At 36.8% G+C, this 15,535-nt stretch overlaps 1 non-coding gene across 1 annotated transcript; it reads right to left on the bottom strand.

Moving 5' to 3' along the window:
• Positions 1-6,932: 6,932 nt before the first annotated feature.
• On the bottom strand, positions 6,933-7,039 carry LOC136234283 (small nucleolar RNA R71). Its single transcript, XR_010691174.1, has one exon. It is a non-coding gene; the product is annotated as a small nucleolar RNA R71 (small nucleolar RNA).
• Between the last annotated feature and the right edge of the window lie 8,496 nt (positions 7,040-15,535).

Genomic DNA, 15,535 nt, shown 5'->3' with positions numbered 1-15,535 from the left:
CACATAAAAACTTCTAATTAATATTATCAGATAATCCTTTAATTTAATTTATAACCATAATCTAATTATAATTATTAAATCAAATTAATATCCCTATTTAATATATAAATTTCGACCCATGCACTATATCTCACTAATTTACATTTTCGTCCTCCGATTCCAAGTCCCATATACGACCCATTAGGTTCTTTATTGCCACTAGCCGTATATATCCTTTGAAATTATTCATCACGATTAATTCCAACATATATATAACGGAATACCGTCGCGAGCTGTTACTAGCAGAACCTATGATATTCTCCCAGAGCAATTAAGAAGTCAGGTTGATAACTGACGTTAACCTTTCTGTATTAGGTACAGTATAATATGATCCTTCATCAACTATATCCTATCGGTCAATTCCTTATAACCATGGAATGTGTCAAGGTTACATATAACGAAGAGTCCGTTTTTACTTGTACAGGTTGAATTCACTCTGAAAAGATAAGTTAAGTGAAATGTTCATTTCCACTATTAACTGTATCACCTTGCAAGGATTTCAGTCAATTCACCACAAGCGGCCATTTGGATATATCTCCCACTTATCGGGAGTGACGAATGCTCAATCTGACATTAACTATTCTGCAATTACTTTGTGTGATACCCAACCCTGCTCTCACACACCCTAGGCTCTCACCTATTGGATCGTTCTCGCACAGAATCAAAGTATCAGACTCCATAATCCAGAATCACTAATTAACGAATGTTTGAGTCTGAGGATTAGTTATACCTACTAATACCAATGAGATGAACAATTGACACATTAGATAAATCAATCCATTCTGTTATCTCAAGACGGGTCCCAATCCTAATGAACTCCTTCACCGGATCCATGTAACTGTCTAGATATCTGAATATCTAAAGCTTGTGAGATCAGCTTTTTGTCTCGACAGAAAACACTGTTACATGCAAGTCTCAACAGTAATATGCCAATCCCTATAACATATTACTTGACTTGGGTTTACTTTAAGTCTATTGGTTCTATTATAAAGTACAGTCTCACTTCATGCTTGTATGAACACTTTATAACTACTTAAATAAACTTAGGGTTACTTTCTTTATGAAAGATTTGTGCCTTTATATATAGTTACATTTTTATGCTATATATCTGATTAAACAAATGATCAAATAAACAATTTATTCATTAATATTAATATCCTAAAACAATTGTCTTTAGGACACTAAACTCCAACATTCTCCCACTTGGACTAAAGCCAATTGTTCCTGAAACTAATACCAAAAGAACTAAGATGTCTATCGTGAGCTCTTTGTGGTAATGGCTTGGTCAACGGATCTACAACGTTGTCCTCTGTGGGCACCTTTTCTATTCTCACATCTCCCCTTGCTATGATCTCCCTAATGAGATGATATCGCTTGAGATAATGTTTGGATGCATTATGAGACCGTGGTTCCTTTGCTTGTGCAATGGCTCCATTGTTATCACAATACAGAGTAATGGGATTCACAATGTCAGGTACCACTCCTAGTTCTATTATGAACTTCCTAATCCAAACAGCCTCCTTTGCTGCTTCTGCAGCTATGGTGTACTCTGATTCAGTTGACGAGAAAGCAACACTTCCTTGCTTGGAACTCTTCCAACTAACTGAACCTCCATTCAGGATAAACTGGTATCCTGATTGGGATCTATAATCATTTTCATCAGTCAGATGACTAGCATCTGAATATCCTTCAATTTTTAATTCTCCTTGTCCATATACGAGGAACATGTCTTTAGTTCTTCTAAGATACTTAAGAATGTTCTTGACAGCAATCTAGTGATCAAATCCCGGATTCCTTTGATATCGGCTCGTCATACTCAATGCGAACGCCACATCAGGTCTAGTGCAAAGCATAACATACATGATCGAACCAACCGCGCTGGAGTAAGGAATTACAGCCATGCGATTCTTGTCACTGTCCGTTTTAGGACATTGGCCATTTGATAACTTGACACTATGGACCATTGGTAAGTTACCTCTTTTCGATTCATGCATGTCAAAACGCTTTAGGACTTTGTCAATATATGTAGACTGGGATAGTCCGAGCAGTCCTCTGAGTTTTGTTCGAAACCAAATTGTTTTATGGTTTCATCAAAATGTTTGTTCCAGCTTCTAGATGCTTGCTTGAGTCCATAAATGGACCTTTGAAGTTTGCAAACCTTGGTTGCATTTTTCGACGTGAAACCTTCAAGTTGCATCATGTATACATCCTCAAGTAGGTTTCCATTTAGGAAAGCTGTTTTCACATCCATTTGCCAAATCTCATAATCAAAATGAGCGGCAATTGTAAGCAATATTCTGATGGATTTGAACATGGCTACTGGAGAGAAAGTCTCGTCATAGTCAACACCTTGCCTTTGACGATATCCTTTCGCTACTAACCTAGCTTTGTAGGTACTAACCTTTCCATCCATGTCTGTCTTCTTCTTGAAGATCCACCTGCACCCAATGGGTTTTATCCCTTCGGGTGGATCAACCAAACTTGGTTAGTATACATGGAGTCCATTTCAGAATTCATGGCTTCAAGCCATGCTTTAGATTCTGGACTAGTAAGAGCTTCTTCGTAGGTTTCGGGTTCATCGTCTAACACGGGAACCAGTTCGTCATCTCCCACTAGAAAACCATATCTAACTGGGAGTTCACGAATTCTTTGAGACCTACGAGTGGGATATGACACTTGTGTTTCATCTAGTGAAACGGGTTCGGGTTCAACTTCTTCCGCGTTTTCAACATGTGATTCCTCTTGAACTTACTCAAGTTCAATCACGCTTCCCTTCTGTGTTTCTTCCAGAAACTCTTTCTCTAGAAACACCGCGTGTTTGGATACTATTACCTTTTGGTCATCTGGATTATAAAAGTAATATCCCATAGTTTCCTTTGGGTATCCAATAAAGAAACACTTGTCAGATTTGGGATCTAATTTATCTGACACAATACGTTTGACGTACGATGAACATCCCCATATTCTCATGAAAGAGAAGATGGGTTTTCTACCAACGAACAGTTCGAATGGTGTGGAACTGGCGGATTTGGTTGGAACTCGGTTTAAGGTAAATATGGCAGTTTCTGAAGCATAGCCCCAGAATGATTTTGGAAGAGAATTGGTGCTCATCATTGATCGTACCATATCTAGTAAGGTGCGATTTCTCCTTTCCGATACACCATTGTGTTGTGGTGTATAAGGAGGTGTCCATTGTGAGCATATTCCACATTCATTTAGATAACTCATAAATTCTTCAGAAAGATATTCTCCACCTCGATCAGATCGAAGTATCTTGATAGTCTTTCCTGTTTGATTCTCAACTTCATTCTTAAAGCATTTGAATTTCTCAAAAGCTTCTGACTTGTGCTTCATCAAATAGATATAACCATATCTGGTATGATCATCTATGAAGCTAATGAAGTATCTGAATCCTCCTCTTACTTAGACTGACATAGGACCACATACATCTGAATGTATTAATCCTAGAGTGTCTAATACACGCTGACCTTTATTGCTAAAGGGTGTCTTTGTCATTTTTCCTTTTAAACATGACTCACATGTTCCCATTGATTCAAAATCAATTGAGTCTACAAGCCCATCTTGATGTAGCTTAAGCATGCGTCTCTGGTTTATATGGCCTAAACGACAATGCCACAAGTAAGTTGAATTATCTAATCTAAGTCTTTTGGTATCAATTGTGAAAGCAGAAACTTTATCATTCAAAATATGAATCCCATTTAATGATATTCCTGAAAAATAGAAAATGTTATTTCTATAAAATTCACAACCATTGTTCTTAATTGAAACATGAAAGCCATCATCAACTAGACAACTAATAGAAATAATGTTACGAGACATCTCTGGAACATACAAACAGTTCCTTAATTCTATTACAAGCCCAGAGGGCAAACTCAAAACATAATCTCCAATTGCGAGGGCGGCAACTTTTGCTCTATTTCCTACTCGCAAGTTTATGTCTCCTTTCTTTAATTCCCTAGTCTGCTTTAGTTCCTGCATATTCATACAAATATGAGATCCACACCCGGTATCTAATACCCAGGATTCAGACTGCGAAATTGAGTTAATTTCAATATAGAACATGCCAGAAGTTGAAGCACCGTCCTTTCCCTTCTTGAGAGAAGCTAGGTACTCCTTGCAATTTCTCCTCCAATGCCCATCTTTACCACAGAAGTGGCATTCCCCTTTGGGCTTCTTGACTTGCTTTCCTTTGGCCTGGGCTGGCTTGCCTCCCTTGTTCTTCTTGGGATATTTCGGATTGGGAAAATTCCCCTTCCTCTTCTTTGATCCCTCAATCACAAGAGTAGGTACCACCTTATCTTTCTTCAGGTTGGGCTCAATAGTCTTGAGCATATTGGCAAGCTCTTCAAGAGAGGTATGTAAGTCATTCATTTGGTAGTTCATGGTGAACTGTGAATAACTTTCTAGGAGGGATGTAAGAAGTAAGTCGACACTTAGTTCATGATCCATCGCAAAGCCAATACTAGAAAGTTTGGTGATATAGCCAATCATCTTGACACAATGTGTCATAACAGATGTGCCCTCTTGCATCCTGCATCGAAACAATAGTTTTGATATCTCAAAACATTCACAACGAGTCTGTTTCCCGAACAGCTCTTTCAAGTGCATGACAATAGAATAGGCATCCATCTCCTCATGTTGCCTTTGCAGATCTAGTGTCATCGATGCAAGTATGATGCATTGTTAAGCCCAAAATATATCTAATATATCATCAATAATTACATCAATATTGCTACAAATTTATACTATTTATAACTGTTTAGAAAGCTTTTACTCTCGAATATGTTTCTTTCATACAAGGTACATAAATATTTGGTAAAATCCAAATAGGAACGAAAAGAGCTCAAAAACAGAAGAAAAGCCCTACAAAAGGAGTCGAAGACGACGAAAATTAATAACGCCAGGTCGAGGATACGAACGAGAGCAGAAATTCAGAAAAAGCTCCGTGCCGCGACCGCGGCCCCCCTCTTTCACGGTCGCGACACGCGTCCTTCAGCAACTTCTTCCCTTCGTCCAAAGCTCAACTTGATGCTCCCCTATTCACGGTAGTGAATTTGATAAATCTCGGTACGAGCAGGAGATTTGGAAGCCATTTTGCACACTTTCATTTTCAACAAAACACGACTGTTCGAGTGGATAAAGATGTTCTTCCACAGCGGACACGATCCTTCACAACGGACACGACACTTCAATCAAGACTCTTCAACATCTATAAATAAAGAGTTGATGGAGAGTTGAAATATATGTGATATGTATAGAAGAAAGAATTAGTGTAGAATTTATGCAGAAATTCCGAATCAAGTGATTCAGAGATTAGAAGTTCATTTCTGTTCAAAGCAATATGCTGTACACACATTGTTTATTCAATAATAACAAATTCAGTAACGTTTAGACATTGTTCCAGTTTAGTTTTCATTTTGGTAGAGGCCGACTGTATCCCTATTACGAAGTTACAGCAAGAAGATTGAGGAGAGGATTCGCCCCTGAGCCTGACAAACTCTAACGAAACCCAAGGAAAGGATTGATCAACCCATTCACTTGCACGCCGTCGAAGAATTCAATGCTCCATGTTCTCTGTAAACTTGTATCAATTTACATTTCATCTAATAAAGTCTGTTCTATTCGATAGATCGTTATGCAACACTTATGGTAACCAATCCACTAAAGTGACTGCTGGTGTTTTCATTAAAACGTATTTAATTCAAATCTTTACAAGGAAACTTTGTTGAACACTTAAGCAAATTACCATCTCAGTAGAGTTTTAATTTGGTTAAGGGCAATTTATCCCGGCTAAGGGTTTTGTCGCGTTCAAAGCCAATTAATTAGAGGTTCCGTCATTTATTTCATCTTTATAATTCGTACAAAGTTTAAAGTTGTTTCTTTGCTTAATGCAAACGAATACATTAGTTTACTTTTCTAAAAAGTACTAAACATTCCTATTTTGCAAATTCATTCTTAAATCAGAATATTTTCTAACATTTCCATATTCTAATCTAATTCTCATTCTAGCAATTTCATAACCAAAATCCAATTCAACGATTTCCATATTATAAACCTTTAAAAGTAAAATTCAACCGACTATAAATAAGTTTTGTTAAAAAAAACGTTCCCTGTAGGATCGATATCTTTTATTACTACAAGCGTATACCGTGCACTTGTGGAAATCGCTCAACAAGTTTTTGGCACCGTTGCCGGGGAACGCCAAAATTTTTGACAAAATTTTAAATTTTTCGTGTTTTATTACGAATCTAGGTTTATTCATACTTATTCAAACTTTTACATTTTATTTATTTTTAATTACTAACATATTTATTTTTCAAAATTCTGTTTTATAGGTAGTTTCTGTTCGTGCGAAATTTCAAGTTCATGCGCAGTTCTCGAAGTTCGGGCACGTCACCAGACTCTTTTGATCCAGAAATTGAAAAGACCCTTAAAAAGAACAAGAGAGAAAAGAAAAAGAAAAACAAAACCCCAATAAAAACTAAAATTACCGAGCCAGAAGTAATGGCGACACTTATGGATTACGTTAGGCCAGGAGTGGCCGGTGTAACAAATAGTATAGTTAGACCCTAGATTAATGCAAATCAATTTGAAATTAAGCCTGCGTTGCTTAATATGTTGCGAAATAATGTAACATTTTACGGGTTACCTAACGAAAATCCTAATACCCATTTGACAAATTTCTTAGAAATTTGTGACACTTTTAAAATACCAAATGTGACTGCGGAAGCAATCAATCTTCGCCTTTTTCCTTTTACTTTGAAGGATCGAGCCAAAGAATGGTTAACTTCTATGCCAGCCGCATCAATTGAGACTTGGGAGCAATTAGCCCAAGCATTTTTATCAAAATTTTTCCCCTTAGCAAAACCGCAAGAGTCATTAAAGAGTTAACGTCTTTTTCTCAAAATGATAGTGAAACTCTTTATGAGGCTTGGGAACGTTTTAAAGAACTTCAACGTTTATGCCCACACCACCAATTGCCCCGCTGAACTTTTAATGCAAACATTTTATAATGGACTAAATCCTACAACTAGAGGTTCATTGGACGCTATGTCTGGAGGGTTATTCATGAAGAAAACATCTGCCCAAGCAAGAGAACTTTTGGAGGAAATGGCAATCAACAGCAGTATGTGGCCCGCGGAACGTGGACACCTACCATCAGCGAAACCATCATCCTCAACAACATCATCAGTTAAAGGTATAGTGAATCTTGATCCGGTAGCGATGTTGCAAGCCCAATTTTCTGCCTTGTCGCACAAAATTGATAGGTTTATGGCACCGTGTGATCCTAATGGTCAACCAATCCGAACAGATGTGGATTACGAAGGTATGAGTGAAATTGAACAAGTAAATTTTGTCCAAGGGCAAAACCAAACTAATAATCCTTATTCCAATACATATAATCCTGGATGGAGAAATCATCCTAACTTTAACTGGAGAGATAACAACAACAATAATGTTAATGCTAATCAAAATCGTACTACTAATTATCAAAATCAATCAAGAGATTCGATTAGCACTTTATCTTCTAAAATCGACAAATTCATTGATGCTATGAGCGGAAAAATAAGTAATCACGACGATGGTTTTAAACGGATCGAGAATAAATTCGATCAACTTATTAAAAACCAATCATCTAGCATCCATAATTTGGAGATTCAAATTGGACAACTCGCTAAATCAATTCCATCCCGCAAAGAGGGAAGTCTTCCAAGCCATACGGAAGAAAATCCGAAAGAGCATGTTAAGGCTATCACTCTTCGTTCAGGGAAAAATTACTCAGGTCCGGAAATGCCCAGAAATTCGACTTTACCTGGAACTGATTTACCAAAACCCAAAGAAGATACATTAAAACAAAAAGATGCACCGATTGACTCTAGTACAAAAACTTTTGTACCCAAACCACCTTTTCCACACAAAATCCGCAACAAGGATTATGACAAACAACTTTTAACATTTTTAGACAAACTTAAGAATTTGCATATTAATTTAACATTTATGGATGCGATTACACAAATTCCCAATTATGGTAAATTCCTCAAAGATTTAATTTCGAAGAAAATCAGTTGGGAATGAATTTCATCCATTTCACTAACTGAAGATTGCAGTTCAATTGTGTCAAGTAATTTGCCCACAAAACTCAAGGATCCCGGATGTTTTACCATTCCGGGTAAATTGGGAGATATTGAATTTCCCAGTTGTCTCTGTGATTTAGGAGCAAGCATTAACTTGATGCCATTATCTATTTTTAATAAATTAGGCTTAAAAGAAGACATCAAACGTACCAATATGGTTTTGCAATTAGCAGATCAAACCACTAAAAGACCATACGGTATAATTGAGGATGTTTTAGTTAAAGTTGACAAATTTATTTTTCCTACCGATTTCGTTATTTTAGATTTAGCTTATGATGTAAATTGTCCGCTAATCTTTGGTAGACCGTTCATGAACATGGGACGTGCTCTAGTTGATGTATCGGAAGGAAAAGTAGTTTTACGAATAGGAGACGATAAAATTGAGTTTGATATGAACCAAACGATGAAATATCCTATGGAAGATTTCGCTTGTATGAAACTCGATTTAATTGAAGAATGTGTAAATGACATTGTTCAGAAAGAAGAAATAATAGAACCTATAATGAGTGAGGAACCAGAAGATAAGGACCCAGAACCTTTGATTCGAGAAGATGGACCAGTTCCGCCTTCGATTGTAGTTCCACCTGAATTAGAACTTAAGGAATTACCAGGACATTTGAGGTACGCTTTCTTAGGCGAAGGCGATTCTCTACCTATAATTATCTCTAACAAGTTGACACAAGTTCAAGAAGATAAGTTGAAAGAAGTTGTTAGAAATAGGATAGGAAGTATGGGTTGGCAAATTTCAGACTTAAAAGGTATTAATCCAAGTATTGTAATGCATAGAATTCACTTAGAAGAAGATAAGCCGCCTAAAGCGGATAGGCAAAGACGCCTAAATCCAAACATGAAAGAAGTAGTAAAAAATGAGATTACTAAACTTCTGGACAATGGAATCATCTACCCTATCTCGGATAGTGAATGGGTTAGTCCAATCCATTGTGTACCTAAAAAGGGAGGCATAACAGTTGTAAGGAATGAAGAAGGTGAATTAATACCCACACGAACCACTACTGGTTGGAGGGTTTGTATAGATTATAGAAATCTAAATAAAGCAACTAGGAAAGATCATTTTCCTCTTCCTTTCATTGATCAAATGATCGAAAGGGTAGCTGGTCATGCTTTCTACTGCTTTCTAGATGGTTACTCCGGATTCTTTCAAATATACATTTACCCGGATGACCAAGATAAAACAACCTTCACATGTCCTTACGGAACATTTACATATAGAAGAATGCCCTTTGGTTTATGTAACGCACCTGCAACATTCCAACGTTGTATGACTGCGATCTTTAATGATTTCATTGAAGATATCATGGAAGTTTTTATGGACGATTTTTCAGTTTATGGAGATTCTTTTGATTCTTACCTAGAAAACTTGGATAAAGTTTTGTCTAGGTGTGAAGAAACAAATTTGGTATTAAACTGGGAAAAATGTCACTTCATGGTTGACGAAGGAATTGTTTTAGGTCACAAAATATCTGAAAAAGGATTAGAAGTAGATAGAGCAAAAACTTCAGTAATAGAGAAATTACCCCCTCCAACTACTGTTAAGGGAGTAAGATCATTCTTAGGACATGCTGGTTTTTACAGAAGATTTATTAAGAATTTCTCTGTAATTTCCAAACCACTTACTAATTTACTCATGAAAGATTCAACCTTTGATTTTAATGAAGAATTCGTTAAAGCTTTCGAAACATTGAAAACTGCTTTAGTCAGTGCACCTATTATTGCTAAATCCGATTGGGATTTACCATTTGAAATTATGTGTGACGCAAGTGATTTAGCTGTCGGATGTGTTTTAGGTCAAAGGAAAGATAAGAAACTTCATGTCATTTATTATGCAAGTCACACACTGTCTGGTGCACAATTAAACTACACCACAACAGAAAAAGAAATGTTAGCCGTAGTTTTTGCATGTGACAAGTTTAGGTCATATTTATTAGGTTCAAAAGTTATTATTTATACCGATCATACATCATTAAGATATTTATTTGCTAAAAAAAGATGCAAAACCACGTCTAATTAGATGGGTTTTATTATTGCAAGAATTTGATATAGAAATCAAAGACAAAAAAGGAGTAGAAAACCTTGTCGCCGATCATCTATCGAGACTTGAATATGAGAACGGTCCCATAGGTGAAACTGTCGGTATAAGAGATGATTTCCCTGATGAACATCTCTATCAAATAAAAAGTGCCATGTCACCTTGGTATGCAGATATTGCTAATTATCTTGCAGCCAATATTGTCCCGGAAGGATTAGATTTCCAACAAAAGAAGAAATTCTTCTTCGATATTAAACAATATTTTTGGGAAGATCCTTTTCTGTTCAAGACTTGTGGTGATGGGATAATTAGGAGATGCGTTGGTGAAAACGAGTACGAATCCATAATGTCAGAATGCCATTCTAGCTCTTATGGAGGACATAATGGAGTTAACAAAACAACTGCTAGAATATTTGAATGCGGTTTCTTTTGGCCTACGATGTTTAAGGACATTCGTTCGTTTATCACTCGTTGTGATAAGTGCCAAAGAACAGGAAATCTAGGAAGGAAAGATGAGATGCCCCTCACAACCATATTAGAAGTTGAAATCTTCGATATGTGGGGAATAGATTTCATGGGACCCTTTCCCCCTTCTAATGGTAAAACTTACATATTAGTTGCCGTTGATTATGTTTCAAAGTGGGTTGAAGCAATTGCAACCCCGACGAATGATTCTAAAGTTGTCATTAATTTTCTTGACGATATATTTTGTAGATTTGGTTGTCCAAGAATTATCGTTAGTGATGGAGGTACTCATTTTATAAACAAGAGTTTTGAAACTCTTATGAAAAAATATGGAGTACGCCACCGCGTATCAACGCCATACCATCCTCAGTCAAATGGTCAGGCGGAGATATCAAATAGAGAACTCAAATGGATTCTCGAAAAAACAGTTTCATCCACAAGAAAAGATTGGTCTTCTAAACTCAATAATGCGTTATGGGCATACCGTACTGCATTTAAAACACCAATAGTAAGACATGTCATTTCTTGGTAAGACATGTCATTTGCCAGTTGAATTAGAACATAAAGCCTATTGGGCTATTAGAGCACTTAATTTCGATTTACATCAAGCAGGTAAGAAACGTTTGCTCAATTTGAATGAGTTAGATGAGTTACGTCATCTATCTTATGAAAATGCAAAGATTTATAAAGAAAAAGTGAAGAAATGGCACGATGCCAAAATTAAAGTCAAACACTTTAATGTTGGGGATAAAGTGCTTTTATTTCATTCACGACTTCGTTTATTTCCAGGAAAACTTAAGTCCAGATGGATAGGACCGTATTTAGTCGTCAAAACTTTCGATTATGGTTCCTTTGAACTAGAAGGTCCTACCGGAGTTCGATTCAAAGTTAATGGTAATCGATGTAAAATCTATTACGAAAATATTTCCCAACTAGGAATTGAGTTCGTAACAAGATTATCTGACGTTTAAAATACTCAGTTTATTTTACTCAGTTTATTTTGTTTTATTGTTTTTATGTTTTTGTTTATTTTATTTATTTTATTTATTTTATTTTATTTTTCCAAAATACATGCTTTTTATGCTTTTTATGATTAGATTACTTTATATTATGATTTAGGCATGTCAATATTTTTATTTTATGGTTTTAGAATTAATTTTTAGGTAATTAGGCTGAAATTGTAGTTTTAAGCAATTCTCTATCGAGAATTTGAAATTCTCTGCCGAGAATGCCTTTTTTAGACTTGTCTATTTTTGACTCAGGTTTCTCTGTTCATACCGAGAATTTTAAATTCTCTGCCGTGAATCAGGAGATGAGCTTTGATACCTGATTTTCGCAAGAAAATCAGCGTGTCGCGGCCGCGGCTTTGCCATTCGCGGTCGCGACACGCGTATTTCTTGCGCTATCAGGTCTGAAATGGTACAATCCTTTCAACGAACCTCTTGACGAACGAAACATTAAGTTTCTTCACTCCCGAAAGGTGCAATTTATGCATTTTCATAGTTCAAACAACACCTCTTTTCATCCTAAACTCTTATAAATTAATCATCGAGGATGCAGGTTCTATTACATTTCATTTTCATCCTTGTCAGAACTCTGATTTTTCTTCACAAACATCGTACTTCGCTAAAAGTAACATACACTTTGCACCATGCCTACTAAAAACAACCCAAAAAGGCGCCATGCTGCCTTAATCAACAAACGCCCTGACCTATCCAAGCGATATGGGGCGCTTTTTCCTATCTTCAACCATGATGAAGGTAGGCGTTATTGGAATCTCCGTTACACATTCTTCACCGGAATGTTGTATATGGATGAATTCCTTAACAACCAACTTGGAATCAGTGATGACATGCATCGCTACATGGAACGCCTAGGGTGGACCAAATTTACCAAAATGCGTTTTCCAATCATAGGTGATTGGATTATAGAATTTTTCTGTACCGTTCGTTTCACTAATAAACGACGAGTACGTCTCAGTTTACGTCGAGACGACGAAATCTTCACTTTCGGCTATCCTGAGTTGCATGCTTGGTTTGGTTTTCCCCCGAGGGATACAATCAAACGTCATCCTGGACGAGACATGACATCCTCAGACATTTGGAGAATGCTCACAGGCTTCTGGCGATTCAATTCAAAACTCACCTATAATCTCTCATTTCGCTCCAACTCCATGCTGTATCTACACAAATTTCTGTGCCACAGTTTGTTCGGGCGCATATTCAGTAGTGTGGTCCGTGACACAGATTTGTATGTTCTTGGAGATATATTCCAGGGCAATGCAGTGGATTCTTCCAAAATTCTGATGGAAGGTCTTGTCGCCGCTTCTCGATCCAAAGATAAGAAGATTGGGTTCGGCAATATAATCTGTGGGATAATTCTCGGTTCAAATGGTACAATTGATGTTCCCTGGAGTGATGAGGAATTCTTCCCGACAATTGACTATGAATTTTTCGAGCACGAAGGACTTGTGAAACGTGTCTTTCGGGCAGGGCCTACATTTTTGTCTGCACCGGAACGTGAAACTTTCGTGCAGTTTCAAATAGATCGTATTAAGGCCAGAGATATCCCAATAGATAGGGATGAATATGTAGAATAGTTTACGTTTTTCATTGTTGTTTTTGTATATATATTTTGTTTTGTTTTTGACTATTGGTTTGTTTTTCATTATTTGTACATATGTTTATATAATAAAAATCTTATTTAGTTCAATTCTTAATTTTATTAACCTTATCTATACTTAACATATTTTATATGGGTCATCTCTATATATTCTTACTCAAAATTAAGATTACACAACATTCACATGAACTAATACGTTTATTTTTATTATGATTCCACACGTTTATCTAGATTTAATTTTATTTATAACTCAATTTATTTTCAATGAATTAAGTTATGATTTAATCAAATCAATTCATGTATTAAATATGTATTAATATGCACTTATAATGCATTTAATTTGGTTCTTTTAACTTATATGCATAAAATAACCATTTAAGTTTCATTAATTCCTTATAAACCACTTTATTACTCTTTAATTTTATTTATTAAGGTTACACCTTTTGGTTTTCCTTGGCATTAATGACATTTATTTAAGTTTTTAAAGTGCAGGAACATTTCATTTTAAATTCAGGAACCATTCCACAACAAATAAATGCACAAACCATGACAAAAGGCACCTTAATAGGCATATTTACCCATTCTCTACTGAGAATTTATTAATTCTCGGTATGAGTAGAGTTTTTGGCATAATTTCAGGGCGGAATCGCCTGAAAAGCGCGTGCTGCGGCCGCGGCTTTGCCATTCGCGGCCGCGACACGCGCTAAACTTGCCCTATCCATTTCGATTTTGCTACCTATTTTTGCCTATTCCTATTCCTACTCTACATATTCACCTACCTCTACATCCCTATATAAACCTACCTCTTACACAAACCTCACATCACCTCTATTTTTACCCAATCCCTTACTCTACCTCTTCCCCAACAATCTACTTTTCTCTCTTCCTAATTTATTCACTCCAATTTCTATCATATTTCCTATTTTCAATCACTTCATTTTACAAACCCCCACCTCATCTTAAAGCTTTGGTCTTTCTCTCCACTTCATCTTTTTCTTCTTCTTCTCCAACCCTAAAAACCCTAAACACCATCACCATGGTTAGGACAAAGCGTGTTGGTAACAAACCCGCCGTTACGGAAGCTAATCACCTTCGGGTTCAATGCGGAGCTTATTTTGACATCTATTCAGAGGAAGAAGCCTCTCGTTTCAAACATTTTTCACAAGCCGACCGCCAATTTGTGGATATGCACTTCTTAGACTTCCATTCGGTAAGAGTATTAAATTTCTCTACTCGAATTGATGCCTTTATTGAAGCTTTGGGTTGGCAAGAGTTCGTTAGTATGCGTTTCCCGCGTATTAATGAGTATGTTGTGGAATTTTTGGTCACTCTATCCATAAACAAGAAGAAAACTTCAATTTCTTTTAGGAATAATGGTATCCCTTACACCATTGATTATGAAGCAATGGGAAACATGTTTGGCTTCCCTACTTCGGATTTTTACGATAAGCCTAAGGATTTTGATAATGATGCAGTTTGCCAAACTCTCTCGGATCAAGATTATTTTAATTCAAAAAACACTTCAAGCAAGTTGATTAAGGACAATTGTGTGTTCTATTTTCACAAATTTTTGAATTTCTCCTGTTTGGTCGTGTTGAGAGTTCAAAGGTCCAAGTTCGAGATTTGTATGTTTTGGATAGTTTGCTTAAAGGTTTGAGGATTGATAGTATTGGTATCATGTTTGACAATTTGTTCCGTGCTTCGAGGGCTACTACAATTCAAATCCCTCTTTGTAATTTTATCACCGGTCTTGTGTTGGGAGCACGGGGTGAATTGGCCGACTATGACATGTCCACCTACCGTGGGTATGTTCCGCTTTTGGACATTTCGGCTCTTGAGCGGGCTCACTTATTGCTTCCGCAAGGTCCCCCCGTCTTTATTTCGTATGCCTCCCGCATAGCCCACCTTCGTGGCACTATGGGTGGTGGCGCTTCAAGTTCCCAATTTTCAGGTACCGAAGGCGGTGGAGATGAGGAAGGAGAGGAGGATGCACCACCGGCTCAAGCACAACCCCAAGCACCTCAAGCGGAGGATAATCCGGTAGATTTACAGAGGATTTTGGACCAAATCAATTCCAACAACCGTCAAATGAACTTAAGGATTGATGATTTGGTTGAGAACAATATGGTGATGAATGACAACCTCAACCTTTTGAGGCGTGAACATCGATCGACTCGGCATCAGATGCTTTCCTTTTTCCGACGCC

The sequence above is a fragment of the Euphorbia lathyris genome, chromosome 6 (assembly GCF_963576675.1).
Source record: "Euphorbia lathyris chromosome 6, ddEupLath1.1, whole genome shotgun sequence".
In the NCBI taxonomy this organism is placed as follows: Eukaryota; Viridiplantae; Streptophyta; class Magnoliopsida; order Malpighiales; family Euphorbiaceae; genus Euphorbia; species Euphorbia lathyris.
Note: the sequence above shows the minus strand (reverse complement) of the source record. Positions and strands in the feature narration are given on the sequence as shown.